Source organism: Camellia sinensis, chromosome 12 (assembly GCF_055761805.1).
Source record: "Camellia sinensis isolate YWXY chromosome 12, ASM5576180v1, whole genome shotgun sequence".
NCBI lineage: Eukaryota > Viridiplantae > Streptophyta > Magnoliopsida > Ericales > Theaceae > Camellia > Camellia sinensis.
In genome coordinates this window covers 142,820,097-142,838,387 of record NC_138972.1, presented here as the reverse complement: position 1 = coordinate 142,838,387, position 18,291 = coordinate 142,820,097, and the positions used below count along the sequence as shown (strand labels likewise).

General features: G+C 37.4%; 1 pseudogene; it reads left to right on the top strand.

The window, feature by feature from the left end:
- The first annotated feature begins 9,046 nt into the window (after nucleotides 1–9,046).
- Nucleotides 9,047–17,896, top strand: LOC114293235 (filament-like plant protein 4; annotated as a pseudogene).
- The last annotated feature ends 395 nt before the right edge of the window (nucleotides 17,897–18,291 follow it).

The following is an 18,291-nucleotide window of genomic DNA, read 5'->3' as shown; positions in this document are numbered from 1 at the left end:
TGGCCTCGGTTGTGGCCCAACACCTAGCTGCATCCGTTGTTGTTACTCCATAAGTCTAGTAAAATTATTCCCTATGGTGGTTTGTTGTTGCACCACCCCGGCCAAAGTCTGAAGCACTTAAACCATTCCAATTGGATTGGGGATTGCAGCTTGTTCTTGTTGTCCCAACTCTTGCCCCTGATTTCCTCCTACTGCTTGAGAACCACTAGCAATATTAGTCACATTCCCTTGCCGATTGTTATTACCAGTCCGTCGATTCATTTAACCCTGGCGTGTATTCCTAGCCATATTTGCCAATGTCTCCTCATGTTCCATTGCAACCTATATACATCAATAATAAAACCTCGTCTTATTTTATTTTCAAGTCTCTATAACACGTAAATAAAATTAACATTTTACCAAATTATAAGCGTTCCCAATCCTACATCTACCCAATCTCACCACTATTCTATACCAATTTTTAAAATTATAACCTGGCTCTGATACCACAAAATTGTCACGCCCCAAGCTCCATGACAACGCCGCACACTCATTTAAGTGAGCATGCAAGGCTAAGAGTCCAACACATAACCAACAATGTAAAATACTCAAATTAAATCCTTAAATATCATAATGCTGAAAACCATACAAATAGATAATTCTTATCATATGAAAATGTCCACCAAGTCCACTAATAAAAAAAAAAATTAATCCAAGTACTTAAATCATAGTCTTACTCTCGGCACTCCCACAAGTAAAAGCCCCGCTCAGCTCTACTCTTTAGAATCTGAAAAAAAAAATAAAATAAGGGTAAGCTAGACAGCCCAGTAAATAACCGACCATCACTGCTAGCTGGATCAAGTATTCAAAAAAAAAAAAAGTCGATAACCAATAAATATATTTTTTGCTACCATTCAATAAATGAACAATTATTTTGTAAGATGGTTTCATAACTGAAAATAAATAGTGTAGCAATACATTTTAATTGAAAAGACAATGAGGTAATTCGACGAAATTTCGTTGTTCAAAATTGATGGTTCGATATTCAATGGTTCAATGATGCGATTCACAAAACCCAAGTCTTGGTGACTACGGTCACTTAGCCCGTGACAGGGCTCAGAACTACACATAGGCCGGTGGTAAAGCCCCAAAAGAAACTAGTTTCTGTGCCAATAAATAACCCCTATTGGCTAAGGTCCAAAACATAGTCAGACTAGAGTGATGTTCAGAATTCAAACAATACACAACTTTTAAACAAAATATTCAATATTTTCAGAATAAATGTTTAGTACAATTTTCATAATAGTCCATAAAATATTCAAATAATTTTCATAATAATATTCAATGTTATTTTATACTTGACCCATATTTTATTTTAAGAGAACATGAAGGCTATGAATAAATACTTATAATTTTGAACGATTCAATCGTAATAAAAATGTACCAACAGTGATAGAGGGTTACTTACCTCAAACGCTTAAAAATAATATTCCAACACTAACTCCAAACACCCAGCTCCACCACTTCAATCACACAAACCTAATAAATAAAACCTCAAATAAATTAATATTTTTACGTGTTACATACACCGACAAAAGCCCGACCATATTAGATTAATATATAGCTTTAATATCCAAGTGACCAAACCCTTCAACCTAACTTTATAGCTAAACACACCCTTACCCATGATAGAAACTCCACTGTTTCTATTACCCACCCAAAGTTACACTTACACATTGCACCCAATTCTCAAAACCTAAGTAGGCACCTATAGATCTTCCAAATCCCCTTAATGCATTGATTGTTTAATTCCTCAACATAAACTTAATAATCAACAGTAAAGGCAGATTTTTACCTCAACCAATGGGTGTCCCAAAAAACCCAACGTGCTGCCTCCAATCCTTATTGCAGCCTCACTTGGACCTCTCTTCTCTCTTTTTTTTTTTTTTTTTTCTTCTTTTACCTTCTCAAACCCTTGCCGCCTATGGAGCAATACCAGCCTCTGTTTTGTTTGTTTCCCAAGACTTAAAGCCACAACAAATGGGCTTATAAACCTAATTTCTCAAAGTTACAAAATTACCCATCTAAGAAATAGAAAATATAATGCCATCTCATAACTAATTCTTTGATATTAATAAATGACCCATATAAATTAATTTAATTACTAATCTATCCAATAAAATAATTCTACACACAAGTTGGGTTTTACAGAAAGGGCTGGAAATTTAGAAGGAAAAAAAAAAGGAAAGGAAAATTTTGAGAGCAATTCCTGTAGCAATTGTTTGGTCTGTGTGGAAGCATAGGAATGAATGTATCTTTAGTGATACTCAACCAAACTTGGAGGCATTGTGTGATTTTATCAAAGTAGGATTAGCCATCTGGTTGAAATCACATAATGTTGGGTGCTTTTACTCTATAAATGAGATTGTTTCAAATATACACTAGGTAAGAAGGTGCTGGAACTGAGGTGGTTAAGTCAGTCTGCTCAAATGAAGATAGAAACTGTGGGTTTGGCAGCTGTAGTGATTACAAGCTATTTCGGTGTCAACCTAGTTGGGATTTTGCACTTACCCTCCCATTATTGATAATAATCATTTGTATTGTTCCTTGATTATTATTATTAAAGTTTATTTTTGCTGACAAAAAATATATATATTGTATTTATGATGTTTATAATTTTTGTAGTTTCATAGTTCGAGAGTTTCGATCGATGGATATTACGAGATGGCAGCCGGAAATGAGTATGAGATGTCAAGAATTCTCCAATATCACCTGATCACTGTTGCTATAGCCTGCCATAGGTCTTTTGATCTTTATAAAGGGGTATAAACTACTAAATTCGAAAATGTTTTATTTGAATAATTTTGAAATAAGTTGTAATTAAATGTTATTGTAATTTATTTTTAAATACAGGGTTTGTACAAGCCACCTCGTTTTTTATTCGAGCTTGATATGGTGAAGTTGAGTGATGAATCAAATCTTGAAAACCATCCACTTCTAGAATTTCATGAGATTTGTCTTGTAGGCATGGGGACTTATAGTGGAGAACCCGCCTGGCTGATAAAAAATTCCTGGGGGAAGCAGTGGATTGTAGGTGGCTATGCATACATCTCACGCAACGGAAGCTACGCCGGAGCCTTAGGGATAAATTGTTAGCCATCTTATCCTATTATCGGTGATCACGAAAGATATGAGAAGCCTCGCCTCTATAAGCCACCTGCTGGGGTTATATTCCTGAAGAAGGATTAATCTTGTCATGTTCTCTGCTTGTCATTAACATTCCTCTTGTTAGCAGTTTATTTATTATTTTTTATTTCTGCATTCTGTTTCAATATATAAGGCATCTACTTGTACAGATGTGCACCTTTGCTTTTGTGATAATCCCTTATGCGTGTCTGCTTATTTCATGGTGAAGCAAGGTAATGAAAATCAAAAAGATAATAACAAATAATAAAGGAGATGCATTCAACCAAGGTTTAGAGGGAGCCCAAAGACTCACAATGTTTCAATATTAGAGCCCATATGAGAGTGGTTTTTTGCACGTATTTCGATTTGTTTAATGTGAATAGAGTTCTCTGGCTTTAGATTTATTAGATATGGTTCATTATGTTATTATTGAAATCTTGGTTTGGATGAGGTTCTTTAAAGCAATTCCTTGCTTTAAGTCAATAAATCTTGGTTACTTGATCAAGCATGGTAGAGCACTGTAGGTGGACACATTTTTATTTTACACATGCTGGAGACTTAGATAGTAATTAGCTTTCCATGTATTTTACATTATGGGGTTGTGTGTTGATGGATATGAAATAAAGGGATTTGGGTTTCATTTCATACCTAAAGTAGTCGAGAGAATTGGTATTGAAGTGCTTCCATTTGAAGCGTTAAGGTAAAGGTATGAGATTCATCCTACTAGAATAGTTGTGCCACTAGAATTTCGGAGGTTTAGCTCAAAATTCATGTTTTTTTTTCTTCTTCAAAATCATTCATAAAGTTCTTATAAATCCATTTGTGGAAAATTTAATCCAAGCTATATTGCTTGAAGTTCTTTTTGTTAGGTGGAAAAATAAGAGGAATGGAAAAAGGTAGGAGCAGAAAGATATCAAAGTTCACCTTTTTTCTTACAAAATTACTGAGATAAGGTTCTCAAATTCATTCGTGGAGTTTGTCCTCGTCAAATGATTTTTAGTTATGTTTAGTCTTGCTAGGGTTCACTATAGGAAATTACACTTTTAGCTACCAAATTTTTAGTCGCCGAAGGCTCTTTTTTAGTCTTCGAAAGTCATTGGCGACTAAAGTTTTCTGTTGCCCATTCAGTCACCGAAGCCTTGTAGGCAATAGTCAATGGCGACTAATTTCACGTTGGTCGCTAATTATATTATCTTCAGCTACGAAAACAAACTTAGTCGCCAATGGTCACTTTTTGGCGACAAAAGATTTAGTCGCCGAATGTGATCAAATAAAAATGAAATTCTTTTTCAACGACCAAATATTTTAGTCACCAATAATAACACATTAAGCGACTAGAAAATTTAGTTACCGTTTTATGCCACCATTAGCCACCAAATAGTTTAGTCGCCAAAAGACTGGATATTTTCATTACATTGTATTTTACGGCCAAACATTTTTGTCGACGAAGGTGTATTGTTCTTTCGTGACTAAAATATTTAGCCGGCAATATTGTTTTGGCTACTAACTATTTGGTCGCCAAAAGTGTTTTGCTTTTTTGTACTACAAAATATTTAGTCACCCAAAACCTTTGCTTACATTTTGGGCTGCCAAATATTTAGTAGCCAAAAACCTTATAATCTGATTTTTTAATTAGTTTCTCAACCACGTGTATTCATTCCATTATTAGTGCAACCTGTACCCTGTATATAAACAAAATAATCCATATATTGATTATATTATCAATCATTCTAGAACGTGCACACATTTCACTTTCAACCATCCAAAAAATTCGTATTTAACGTCAAATTTCAAATGTAATAGAAATTCCATATAAACGAAGTATAATCCAATCTCAAAAATATAATTTCATACAGAGTAAAGGATTAAACAAAAACCATGCCCTATAAACACAAAAAAGTAATCCAAAAAAATAATATATATAGACGATAGTAATATGTAGACTAAAACAATGTCCTTCGTAATTGTCCAAAAAAAGTCGTATCCACAATTCCACGCCAAAAATCATCTGTAAAAATAAAATTAATCATTAGTATTGACTGAATATTGGCATATTTAAAATTATAAAAGAAAATCACATAAAACTCAAATGTAATTAATCTTTTCAAATTAATCATTAGTTTTGCATACTCGAATGTATAAAAAAAATCAAAAAAAAAAAAAAGAAGAAGAAGAAAGAAATTCTAAAAAAAAAAAATCTAGTAATTTTTTGAAATAATTCTTCATAAACAACTCAAATCGCAGTTAGCAACTTAGAAATTCAACTGCCAAACAAATTAGTATTGACATAGACAATTCATAATTCCAATTTAGTATTAAGATAAAAATAAATCTCCATTATAATTTCACCAAAAGCTAAGCCTGTTTCAACAAAGTAATATTAAACTTTCAGCAAAACAGGGCAAACACATAATATGTAGACTAGAGGCTCCAAAGAAACTTCAAAAAAGAAAAAAAGAAAAAAAAAAGACATTGATAATTGTCCCATTATGAGTATAGTCATTGTTCATTTGTGAAACCTATGTTCAAGTTCGAAAGTGAAGGTAGACTTTTTAGTTTGTTTATGTTTTACTTCCATAAATGGAAAGTAAAAAAAAAAAATTGAATCAATATACAACAACAGATCATACTAGAAGCAGAGTTGGAGATATTGATCTTCCTTTTTTTCTCACAAATCAAAACTAGTTCTACAACAACTTGTGAGCAGCACATTTAAACAACACAAATGGATATGGTTTTGAACAATTAATAATAATGTAAGAACATTTAAAACAGTGGTTTGGCTATTTTGCATTTTTGCCCCTCAAATCCCATTTTTTGACTATGTTTAAGGTACAACTCCCAATTTATGTGTCCTATTTACATATCATAAGTTCTCACAAGTCATTTTTGACACGAGGAAGCTGTCCGTTACATCCAAACAGTGGTTGGGTGGCTGTTTTGCAATTTTGCCCCCTCGAACGCCCTTTTTCAACAAAGTTTAAGGTGTTTTTGACTCTAAATCCCAATCTACGTGTCCTCTTTACGTACCATCAATTCTCACAGGTCATTTTTGGCACGACAGAGCTGCGCGTTACATTCCAACAGTGGTTGGGGAGCTATTTTGCATTTTCGCCCCCCGAACCTCCATTTTTCAACTAAGTTTAAGGCGTTTTTGACTCTAACTCCCAATCTACGTGTCCTATTTATGTACTATCAGTTCTCACAAGTCATTTTTGGCACAAGGAAGCTGCCTGTTACATCCCAACAGTGGTTGGGGGGCTATTTTGCCTTTTCACCCCCCGAACGCCTTTTTTCAATTGAGTTTAAGGCGTTTTCGATTCTAACTTCCAGTCTGCGTGTCTTATTTATGTACCATCAGTTCTCATAGGTCATTTTTGGTATGAGGAAGCTGCTCATTACATCCCAACAGTACCTAGAAACTAACTAAGCACCCAATTCCCAAGGATATTCCCAATGATAAAGAAAATAAATTTGGCAAATTACACTAATAGTCCATGTACTTTATCTCTTGTGTCACTTTGGTCCCCGTAGTTTTAATTTACTCGATTTTGATCCTCAATTTTTGATTTTGTATCATTTTAGTCCAAGTGTTAACACCAGTTAAAATTGTCAACGGAAAGCAAACACATGAGATGCACATGCCATACTTTTAGGGGTAAAATAGTAACTTCACCAATACTATTTATTTTTTTTCCTTCAAATCAGTGAGTTAACTCATTATAATTTTGCCCTAAAATCTCATTTTTCTAAAAAGAGAACTAGGAGGAGGAAGATGAGAGAAACAAAATGGAATAGGAGGAGGGGAATGTGTATCGGTGTTGAGACGAAAAAGTAGTGTGGTTGAGAAGATTGAGAGGTCATGGTTGGAGGTCTAAGGCAAGGGTGTCACAGCTGGAGAATGGTGAAAGAAGCATTGAGGGAAAGGAAGAAGAGGGGGGAGAGTCATTGTTGAACGAGGACGACGGAGATTTTGACAGAGAATGAGCGGATCACGGTGAAAGAGAGCAAAGGAGAGGCTGATAGATGGGGGGTTGTGAAGGGGCTAACTAAGCCCAAAGCGATCTCAGCTGAGCAAGGTAAGAAAGAGGTTGACAGATGGAAGTCGTGAAGGAGCTGACGGATGAGGTCTAGGTTGGGAGATGCCGATCTTCTCGTAGATCACGATGATCTATTCAACAGATTACAAAGAATCTTCTTTGCCAATATTCTTCTTCTCTTATTTTCTCTCTTCTCTTCGGTTGATTTTTTTTATTTGATTTGTATGATTTGTTGTTTGATTTGATTGAATTATTATTTGATTTAGCGGAATTGGTGGTCTGTCACTTTGTAATTGTTATTGATATCATCTCTCTTTGTTATTTTTTTGACTGTCACTTTGTTGTTTGGTGATGGTGGGATGATAGGGGTAGATGAAGGAGGTTGGATGGAGGTGATCGATATGGCATGTATGTGCAAAAGATGGTGGTGAGTTTGGTAGTCTGGATGGCAGATGATACTGGGTTTGATGTGGTGGAGGTGGATGGTGCTGATGTTGGGATTGGCCATGGATGATTTTGGTAGTGGAGAAAAGAAATGGTGGTAGGTGATTATTGTGTTGCAAAGAGTCCAGAGGAAAAAGATGGTGAAATAAGGAAAGGGTTGTGAAATGTCTATATTGCCCTTGAAAAAGGGTCATGTGCGTCTCACGTGTTTGTTTTCCGTCAATAATTTTAACTAGTGTTAATAATTGGACTAAAATGATACAAAATTAAAAATTGAAGGTAAAAATTGAGCAAATTAAAACTACAAGGACCAAAATAACACAAGAGATAAAGTGCAGGGACTGTTAGTGTAATATCCCAAATAAATTTACATGTTATTGGCTAATATATATGTGCAATATTTCCAAAGTTGATTGACCCTCCAACAATTATAATTAACAGCGAAGTGATGCTCATTCATTCTCCCTTTCAAACTTGATGTTACAATGGCATAGATCATGCAATGTATGTCTCTAATTGTGCTTACCATAGAAATACAGAACTTGAAATTATGATATGCATATTGCAATCAAGTTAGGCAAAAATAAATGTTAAAATTTTCAAACTTCAAACTCTCCGTAACACCAACTTGTAGGAGGTATGACAAAGGAACTTTCAAATGCCCATAAACATATTCGTAATTAAAAAAAAAAAATCTGTTATAGATGCAGTATTTATACTTCTTAGAGCAAATAATAACAACCTGATGGGTAAAAAATTATGTTTGGAAAATAGAATACAATTTATAAACCAGAAATAACTTGTGAAGGAATTTTTTCACCAGCTAAATTTTAGATTTCAAATCACGTTTACATCTCTGTCTTGTGCCATTGAGCTAGACAAAATCTAACTCTGATACCACTTGACACAATGAAATACGCATGAGACTAGATATCGTTCTAGTAGACAAATACTCTTGAATCCATAAGAAAGAAACCCTTGAATCCTCAAGCAAAATAGAGTAACTTGAAAATTATACTGATAGAAAATGCCTTTGCCTCTAGGGTTACATAACTATTTATACCAGATAAAGTCTTGGTCACCAAGCATACATGGATACCAAGTAATATAAAAAGAACTAATTAACTAGGGTAGTACTAGTCTTGGTCAACAAGAATACTTGGAGACCAAGTATAGGAAAATATAAGAAAATAATAAATTAAGAAGTGGGGTTGGTCTGAGGATGAGATTCTTGTGGCTTCTGAGAAGAAACTGTGGTGTATGGTGTCATCTGAGCATAAGATCATGAGAGTGATGGAATTTTTTGTCAATAAAATGGGTGGGATTCTTCATTTCTTGCAAGAAGTCCGATACTTATTGGTTTTAGCTTAGAAAAGGGGATTGTTCCAAGGTGTGCAATGTATCAAGTATTGTTGTTGAAAGGTTTGATTAAGAACAACAGTTTTAACTTGACAACTATGTTGAAGAAACCTGAAAAGTGGTTCCTAACGAAGGTTGTCAACTGTCGTGAGGAAGAAGCTCCTGAGCTATTGAAATTGTACAAGGACAAGTTGGCTCTTGCAAAGAAAATGGCATATAAGGATGTTTCTTTTGATACCAATTCAACAAAACAAACAATTGCCCTGTTGTCTTGCTTCTCCTGGTTTAACTCTGGTTATTGATTTATCTCATTTTGTCATCTGTAAGCAAGTTTGAGGTCAATTTTTTCACTCTGACAAATGGGATTTGAAGGTTCACATCGCTGCATTGAATCTTTATCATTTTGTAATGGCTGAGGCTTGAAGCAGTGTATCTATATCTGAAGATTAGCTAACTCCTTAATGTTGCATTCATCATTTGAGTAATCGTTGCACATTAACAGTTAAATTGTAGATTGTTGTGTCCAGTAAATTGTTGATGATATGCTTCTGAGATGTTAACAGAGTGTCGGTAAGATAAGCCATTGTCTAACTTTTTTGTAGGGCTAATTGTGCAAGCCTCATTTGAAGGTAAGTAATCTTTCAAAGTTTAAATGCCATGATTTCAAGTGGCAACTGACAAAGATTGTCACATTTTCTTCAAAGATGCATTTTGCCTTTTCTTAAGTTCATTCTTTTATTGCAGCGTTCCCAAATTTTGTATACTATTTACTGCATACAATAAGTGTAGAGGCTAGACAGGAATTAATATTTAGCTTCAATTTGAAATAACAATGATAGTTGAAATGGTTCACAACATATGGAAATGCAGAGAAGCCTCTGGAATTCCTTGAAGGCTTATGGACTAGATGAGTGATCGGTATTAGAAGCTTCTTGTAGACACCCCATTTTTGACCGACCTTAAGACTCAGACGTCATCGATTGAGCGCTCAGTGATTGAGCATGTTGTGCTCATTTCGAGTTTCCGGAGTTTTGGCTGAGAGCCTTGTCTCCGGACCTCTGAACTCTTTGTGCTTTGGCTCGGTTTGTGGACTGAGTCTTGTTTTCCCTTCTCGGAGGGAGGGAGTGGTCTGGTAGACCATCTCTTTGTGGTCGTAGACCACTTTTCCCATTTGGAGACTAGTTTCTGATTTTTGGAGCCTTCAGCCGCGTGCCTTGTCTCGGGACTACTTAACGTTCACCGTTTGGCATTGTTTTTGAACCACACCTTGTTTCCTTGGCCTAGAGGGCCACAGTGGTTTAAGAGACCACTTTTGTGGTCGTAAACCACTTTTAGTGCTTGTCAGCTAGTTTTCAAGGCTCCCGGCTGCGCGCTTTGCCTCCCGAACTTTCGTCTTGCATTTGTTTTGGTTTATTTTTGGTGCAAACCTTGTTTTCCTTGTTTGGAAGGTGGTACAAGGGTAGGAGACCAGTATTTCCCCTTGGAGACCACTTTTTCTCTTGCCAGCCAGTTTTCTGGTCTGACAACTGGTCTCCCTGATCTTGGGACCATCAAAAGTGGTCAGCCACCACACCATTTGTTTGTTTTCATCCTCTGGACTCTCTCCCACCTTGGCCGACCAGCTGTTGTTCTGGGAGACCACTTGAAGTGGCTGGTTGACCAGAAAATGTAGCTGGCCGACCACTTAAGTGGTCGGCTACTTTTTGGCACATTTTTGGAGATATTTTCCTCCAGCTGGCACAGCTGGAGGGCACCAGAGCCATCCTCCATACACGTTTATGGAGGGATTGCCTTGGCCCTTAGCTTCTTGGAGAAGCTTTGCCTTTTTGTTTCTATAAGAGGGAAGCTCCTCCTCCCTTCTCTAGGGTCAGAAAAATTAGGGTTTGAGTTATACATATAGCTTTGTATCTATCTTGCCTTGGTTCTTCATTTTTGTGCCTTAAAGTGTCATTTTTTCTTACTTTAACACACAAACACACACTCAAAAACCATCCTTTTGCTACTGAGGTGCTTAGGAGCTGGTTTTGGTGTTCTTGGGTTGGTTTGAGCTTGAAAAACCTACTGGAGTTGCAGTTGTAAAGGTGGTCATCAAGGGTGAGTCTTTAACCCTTAAATCCTCTATTCTTGCTTAAGCTTTTAGCCTTTCTTGCATACAATTTTAAGCTTAACTCTTAACTGGAAAAATTTCTATTTTTTCATGCTTGAGAAGTTTGTTTAAGGTAAATTTTTCGTTGGGGGTGATCTACCCCCTTTTAGGCCTTGTTAGGCCTTGTTTTGGGCCATCTCTTTAGGCTCTTGTTGTAGCTTTTGCATGACCTTTCTACCACTGAAATCTAGAGGATTTTTAGTGATGGAAAGGTGGTTTTGGAGTCCTAAATAGGAGAGGGTCATCCCCTCTCCTTGTATTTTCAATACTTGTCTTGAAGGCCTCATGTGTGAGCATGTTTGTTAAGCTTGTATTGGCTTGTTCTTAGCATGTATTTGTGGTTATTTTGCTGAGGCTTACCACTATTTTTGCTTGGCTTGGTCATCCCTTGCATGCCTAATACACTTGTAGTGTAAATCACATAAACTAGCTTTGTATGCTTCATGAAGTAGCATGTTATTCTAGCTTATGTTGAGTCCATTTCAGCATGTTTTTGGTGATGTTTTGCCATGTCATGACTCTTTTTGGGTTTGGTTTGGTTGGCCCTTGCATGCTCCATGCACTTGTAGTGCAATTCCATGAAATGGCCTAACATGCATCATGTTGTAACATGTCATTCTAGCATGCTTTTGGCTTAACTTCATGAAGCTTTTGTCCATGTTTTAACATGTTTTAGCTCTAATTTTGGTTGTTTTGGCCATGCATGACTTGCTTTGTATAGCCATAGTTCAATCTAGCTTGTTAGCTTTGTGCATCAAGTCCGTTGGCATGCCTTACTTGGACTATTCGAATGATTTGGCATCATTTCATATGTGATTTCAGTCCATGTTTCATGCTCATACACTTGCATTTATCACTCATTCAATGCGTTGGAGGGTTGGCCCCTTTTATGCCTTAACATGAGTCATTACGTATGCCTTCATGCCTTACCTTGCGAGCCATCATTTCAATGTGTTTTTGGGGTTATTATGCCATGATATAGCTCTGATTTTTGTTGCTTAAGTCATCCCATGCTTGGTTCTAATAGGTGTAGTGTAATCCACCTTATTTGCCTTGTATGCATCATGCCTTGTGCCCTTCATGCTAGCTTGTTTTGACTTCCTTCCATACATGTTTTAGTATCATTTTGACATGTTCTAAGACTGTTTTGGGTTGCCTTGGTCACATGCTTCATGCTTTGTATAGCTGTAGTGCAATTGGTCTTGCTAGCTTTGTGTTTTGTTGACTCATGCATGCTATTTTTGAGCTATTTAGATGATTTGACATCATTTAATACTTCATTTCAGAGCTTATAGCATTACTATGTTCCCACTTCTTTCATGCTTTGAATGCCTTTAAGTGTTGTGCATTGTTGCCTTACTTATGGCCTAGCATGTATGCCATCTTACCTAGGTCTTTGAGCCTCCATCTTAGCATGTTTTGGTCATTGTCTTGACCTATTTCAGCTCTGTCCATGGTTGGTTCATGCACTTGTGCCATGTATTGCATGCTCCCTTTGTAGTCCTCTTTACTAGCTTCATGCTTTAAGGACCTTCGCATGCTATGCTTACTTTGTTTGAATGATTTGGCATCATTTCTTACCTTATTTCAGTGCACTTGGTGTTGTTACACTTCCATGTTTGTCACTCTTTGAGCACTCTTGAGAGTTGTGCTCTTAGGCCTCTTTGATGGGCCATTGCATTGTGCATGCATACCTTGCCTTTTGTGCCTTAATTTCATCACCAATGGACACTAATTTGGGCATGGTTGAGGCCCACCCATTTTGGTTTAAGTCCATTGTGCATTGTGTATGCCATGTAGTTCATAGCATTGAGTATGCCATGTTATTCGCATGATTAATTTAGCATTGTGTATGCCATGTTCATTGCATTGTATATGCTAGTTACCATTTGCATCGCGTATGCTAGTTGTCATGAGCATTGTGCATGCCATGTAGTTCATAGCATTGTGTATGCTAGTATGCTAATTGCATGTTTGCACATTTGTTCCTTGCATGTTTGCATGCTTAAGTTGTGTTGCATAGTGTTTGGAATAGGTGTTAGTCCAAACACGGGAAAAGAGGGACGTTTTATACTTAAAGTGATGAATCGTGCCTTAATTCCTGGTTGCCGACGCTCTTGATCATACATGATAGAGTTTTAGGCCTTATGTGTTTATGTGCGCATTCATTTTATATTGAATTGTGCAACTTTGCCTCTCGGCCATCATGCATTGAAATGCGCGATTGGTGGCCCAAGGGTCGAGAACTACACTCCATTGAGTTCATTACATGATAGGGAGGGTGATTGTGCACACATATCTTGCAAATACATTGCCATGCCCTTTCTTGCTCTCTGTTGCAGCAAACTGGAATTCAGTAGCAACAACTGGTTGGCCAGCTAGAAAAACTAGCTGGCCGACCACTTTTTCTGACTTTCAACAAAGAAAGTGGTCGGCAGGTGGCTACAGAGGCCAAAACTGGTCGACCACCCTCCCACAGGACTCCCAAGGTGAAGTTTCAGCTTTCTGGAGCTTGGTGCAGTGTTCTGAAAACAAATGAAAACAGAGGCAAATCGGGCATCGCATTGGATTTCCAAACGAGGCGATCGGGCATGCATGCATTCCTCCCCATTTGAGGCTCCTAATTTACTGCTTTCCTTAGCTGCTATGCTTAGATAGCTAGCTTTTACTTTGTTTTGTACCTTAATAGTTAATGCATTTAGCTATTTCAATTTGTTTTGTAATAATTAGTTAACTAGGGTTAGTTAATTAATTGTGTTGTAATAATTAGTTTAATTAGCTTAGATTAGCTAGTTAGCTTCTTTTTCGGACCCTCCCTCGAGAGGGCACAATGTTGTAATAAGCGTGCGTGTGTGTGATGCATGTCTTCTAATCTCCATTTCTTTCTCCCTTTTACTTAACCGCTTACGATGGTTAATTTTAAGGCATATTTCGATTAACATACCTTATGCTTTCCATGCGTGCATCCATTCATCTGTCTTACATGCACCGGGCTCAGCGCATCATACTAACTGCATTGTATTCCAATTCCAATTTGAATACATGTACCAAGTTGCATTTCACATGACACTTTTAGGATAGCCAAGCCTATCTTAGTTGCATCGTTCCATGTGTTGCATTAGCCATCTTAACATGAACTAGGATCATGCATGATTTCTAACTAGTTCTTTGTTTTGGCTCGGAGTACACTGTGAGTGTTTACGCTTTAGCATACTGCATGTGTGTTAATGTTGCCATGAAAGCATGCTTGCCATGAGGCTAATTGCTTGGTTGATTAACTGTCTGAATGCCTGTGGGTGAAGGTTGGATTACCTGAATTGGAACAATTCATCAAAATCTGTGTTTTAGCCTACTTGCGAGTAGCAAACTTCAAATCATTTTCACAAACGAACATGCAATGTTTTGTTCCAACTTAGGCGATCTAGTCTATACTTGTATGCTGTGCGCATCACGTAGTAAGATTAGCTAATTAACCGGAATAAGAGCACATGTGTTTTCAAAAACAAAATATCATGCTTAGTACAGGCCGATCTCTGATCGGGCGAGTGGGGGTGCTCATTGCATGACCTTCCCCTCTCGTACCCAAGTTCCCGAGTAGAGGCAACTTTGGTGATGAGGACAAGTCGCCTTAGGCACGAGTCAGGGTTTCCTAAATTTCCCCAAAACAAAATATTTAGGTGGCGACTCTGTATCTGGCAATGCAGTCCATGTTTGGCATTTCTTTCTAAAAAATCAGTTTTCCAAAACGATTTGCCCGATTTGGACTCTTTGGTGATTTATCGATCTTACATCGCACATTGTAAGATTAGATTCAGAACCGTGACATTTGAGTCCGAACTGCAGTAGCTCGGAACAAAGCGAGATTCGCGCCGCCTCGTCGCGGGCGCTGATGTTGGGGAGTTCCTGGGACCGCGTCTACACTTCTTGAATGTGTTTAATTAATTCATCCATAGCTAACACCAATAGATAAGGATGCAAAGTTGACCCTTGATGCAATATCCTGTAGTGATTGGAAATTAGCAACTGGCCCGAACGTTCTGAATAAGCTGAAATTAGCAACTTCAATTATGCAAACCATTGAAACCTTTTCTCTACCTTGCATTTGGTTTGTGCAATTATGTTAACCAATGATGTTCATGGTCGTTCTGGTTACTTAGTTTCCACATTTCTCATGTACATTAGAAGCATAACTGTGGTGTAAAGCTGTCATATAGGCATTGAAATGTTCCACATAGTGAGCTGTGGGCTTATAATTTGAGGTTATCAGATCTAGGTTCTTATTTGTATTCTATTGGAAGCTATTATTTGCTTTCTATTGGAATGGGCATGTGGCATGGCTGGTACTGGACATTTTTACCTTGTGACATTACCTTAAGCTGTATAAATAAGCTCACATTTTGTTGTCTTTTTTATTGTCTGTTTTTAGTCGGTTGAGATAGGGGATCTAAAACCTGATCCAGCTTTGTGGCACGAGGATAATGGAAGGAAGCCATGGGAAAATCGAAGGTATACTAGATTGTCTTTTCATTGAAGTGCCAATTTTTAATTGATTGATTTTACTCTTGATGGATACTTGACACTATTGTCTTAATATTCTAAAAGAATTGTTGTTTTGGGCTTTCTCCTTTCAGGCAAGATCCCCCTGGAAGCATTTTTGTCTGGCATCTAGGTGATGCTGCACATCGACTTGTAGCTAATAGCTTATAGTTAAGGGCAAATCGGAATGGTTACAACAATGAGGAAAAGAAAATGTGTGTAAGATCTACAGAAGTAGCCAACCAGAAGCATCTAGAAGGAGTGAAGAAAATAGCTAAGCTGGAAGCAAGTGCCAAAGATTGCGTGGTCTTGTGCGGAAGAAGTTGCCAGGTTCTGCAGCACTGGCTCAAATGAAGTTAGAAGTAGAGAACTTGGGCCGGGATTACGGAGAAACTCGAGTAAAGAGGTCTCCTCTAAAGCCTCCTAGTCCACACCCAACCCAATTGCTTGACTTTTCCTTTGATAGTGTACCAAAATTCTATAAAGAGAATGATTTTCTCACAGAACGTCTTTTGGCAATGGAAGAAGAAACAAAGATGTTGAAAAAAGCTTTGGCAATGTGTACTAGTGAATTGCAAGCTTCCAGGAATATTTGTGCTAAGACAGTCATCAAGCTTCAAATTTTAGAATCACAACTGCATGCTAATAATCAACAAAAAAGTCCATCAAAATCTAGTCTTCAGATCCCCACTAAAGGTTCCCTCATTCAAAATGCTATCAGTCCACCGAGCTTCACCTCCATGTCTGAAGATGGAAATGACAATGAAAGAAGTTGTGCTGGTTCTTGGGCTACAACATCGATCTCTGAGCTCTCCCATTTCAAGGGAAAGAACATCAAGAAATCTAACAAGGCTGAAAATAAAAATCACCTGGAGCTTATGGATGTCTTCCTGGAGATGGAGAAATTGGCATCAAATGATTCAAATGGAGCCATCTTTGGTTCAGATATTTCAAATAATATGAGATCTGAAATGGCAAACCAAGATATTACAATCAACCCACATTTCCATCCAAAGAACAACGTGAGTTGGATTCGTTAGAAAATCATGAGTCTAATGCGGAATTGCTAGTACCAGATCCACAATCTGATATTGATCCACTGCCCTTGATGAAATTCCAAATGCGAATCTCTATGTTGTTTGAGTCCAACGATGCTGACATGAAAAAGATTTTGGACGACATCAGATGTGTTGTGCAGGAAACACAGGATAGCCTGCATTACCACACCATGGGTTGTGTTTTTATCGAAAGTCACTGTTCTGATGCCACTTGTGATAGCCAGGCTTGTTTAGAGGGGACTGAAGTAACCGAAGAGAAGGAAATGTTTTTTTCCAAAGATAGTTCCATTAATGAAGAATTGGTAGCTGCTGTATCTTGGATTCATGACTTTGTATTGGTTCTGGGGAATGACGCTACGGCTGTCCAGGGAACATCTCCTGATGGGGACGTACTGAGCCAAAAAATTCAGAAGTTCTCTGCCACCTTTGATAAGGTTATTAACAGCAAAATAAGTTTGCTTGATTTTGTTCTTGACCTTTCTTGTGTTTTGATTAAAGCCAGTAAACTTCACTTTAATGTCTTGGGCTATAAGAATAATGAAGCAGAAGCTAATTATTCTTATTGCATAGACAAGGTTGCTTTACCTGAAAATAAGGTGGTTCGGGACACATCAGGAGACAGATATTCAAATGGTTGTGCTCACTTTTCTGATTCCACTTCTGATCATGGAGGAAGTTTCATTTCAACCTTTGAATCAAATGCTACAACCTGGAAATGCTTGCTTGAGGAGTTTGAACAGTTGAAATTAGAAGAAGATAACATGGCTTTGGATCTGGAAAGCACCAAGGCTCAGCTACAGGGACCAGAGCAGCTTCTGGCAGAAGTTAAATCACAATTGGCATATGCTCAAAAGTTGAATAGCTTGGCAGCTGAAATGTATGGCCGAGTCATACAAGTCTCTTGAAACACGTGCAGAGGAGTTGCAAACTGAAGTGAATCTTTTGCCTGCCAAAACAAAAAATTTAGATAACGAGCTTCAAGAGAAAAGGCAGAACCATCAGGATGCTTTGGCCAAATTCAAGGATTTTTAGTTCCTAGCTTTTTTATCGCATACTGGTCATCCTGCCCAAACTGATACGTATTTCAGGTACAATGTCCAAGAGGATAGTTTCAGAATCAATATCAGGCCTGATCAATATCAGGCCAGCATCAGGTTTTATTATATCAAACTTGCTCCATTCTCTATGTTTTATGTGGTTAACTAAAAGTAAAAATGTAGATAATTGAACCTCTACATGTGACCCATCGATCCTTGTCTCTTGTTTCTCTCTCTAAGAAGTTCAATGATTTTCGAAAAGTATATCTTGCCTCTGTTCGTCTATATATTTGTTTGTTTATATGTACTCATGCCTCAAGTAGATTTTGATTTATCTCTGATTCTTTTTATTTTTTTTATTTTTTTAAAAAGAATTAGAGTTGCACAGTGGCTGACGTTGATGTGACGACTAACCAGGTGAGGGTTTATACTTATATCCACCTTGTGTTTACAATTTTGGACTTGTTCAAATGCTCGCAAGCTTTCACTTCTAACTTCACCTAGCC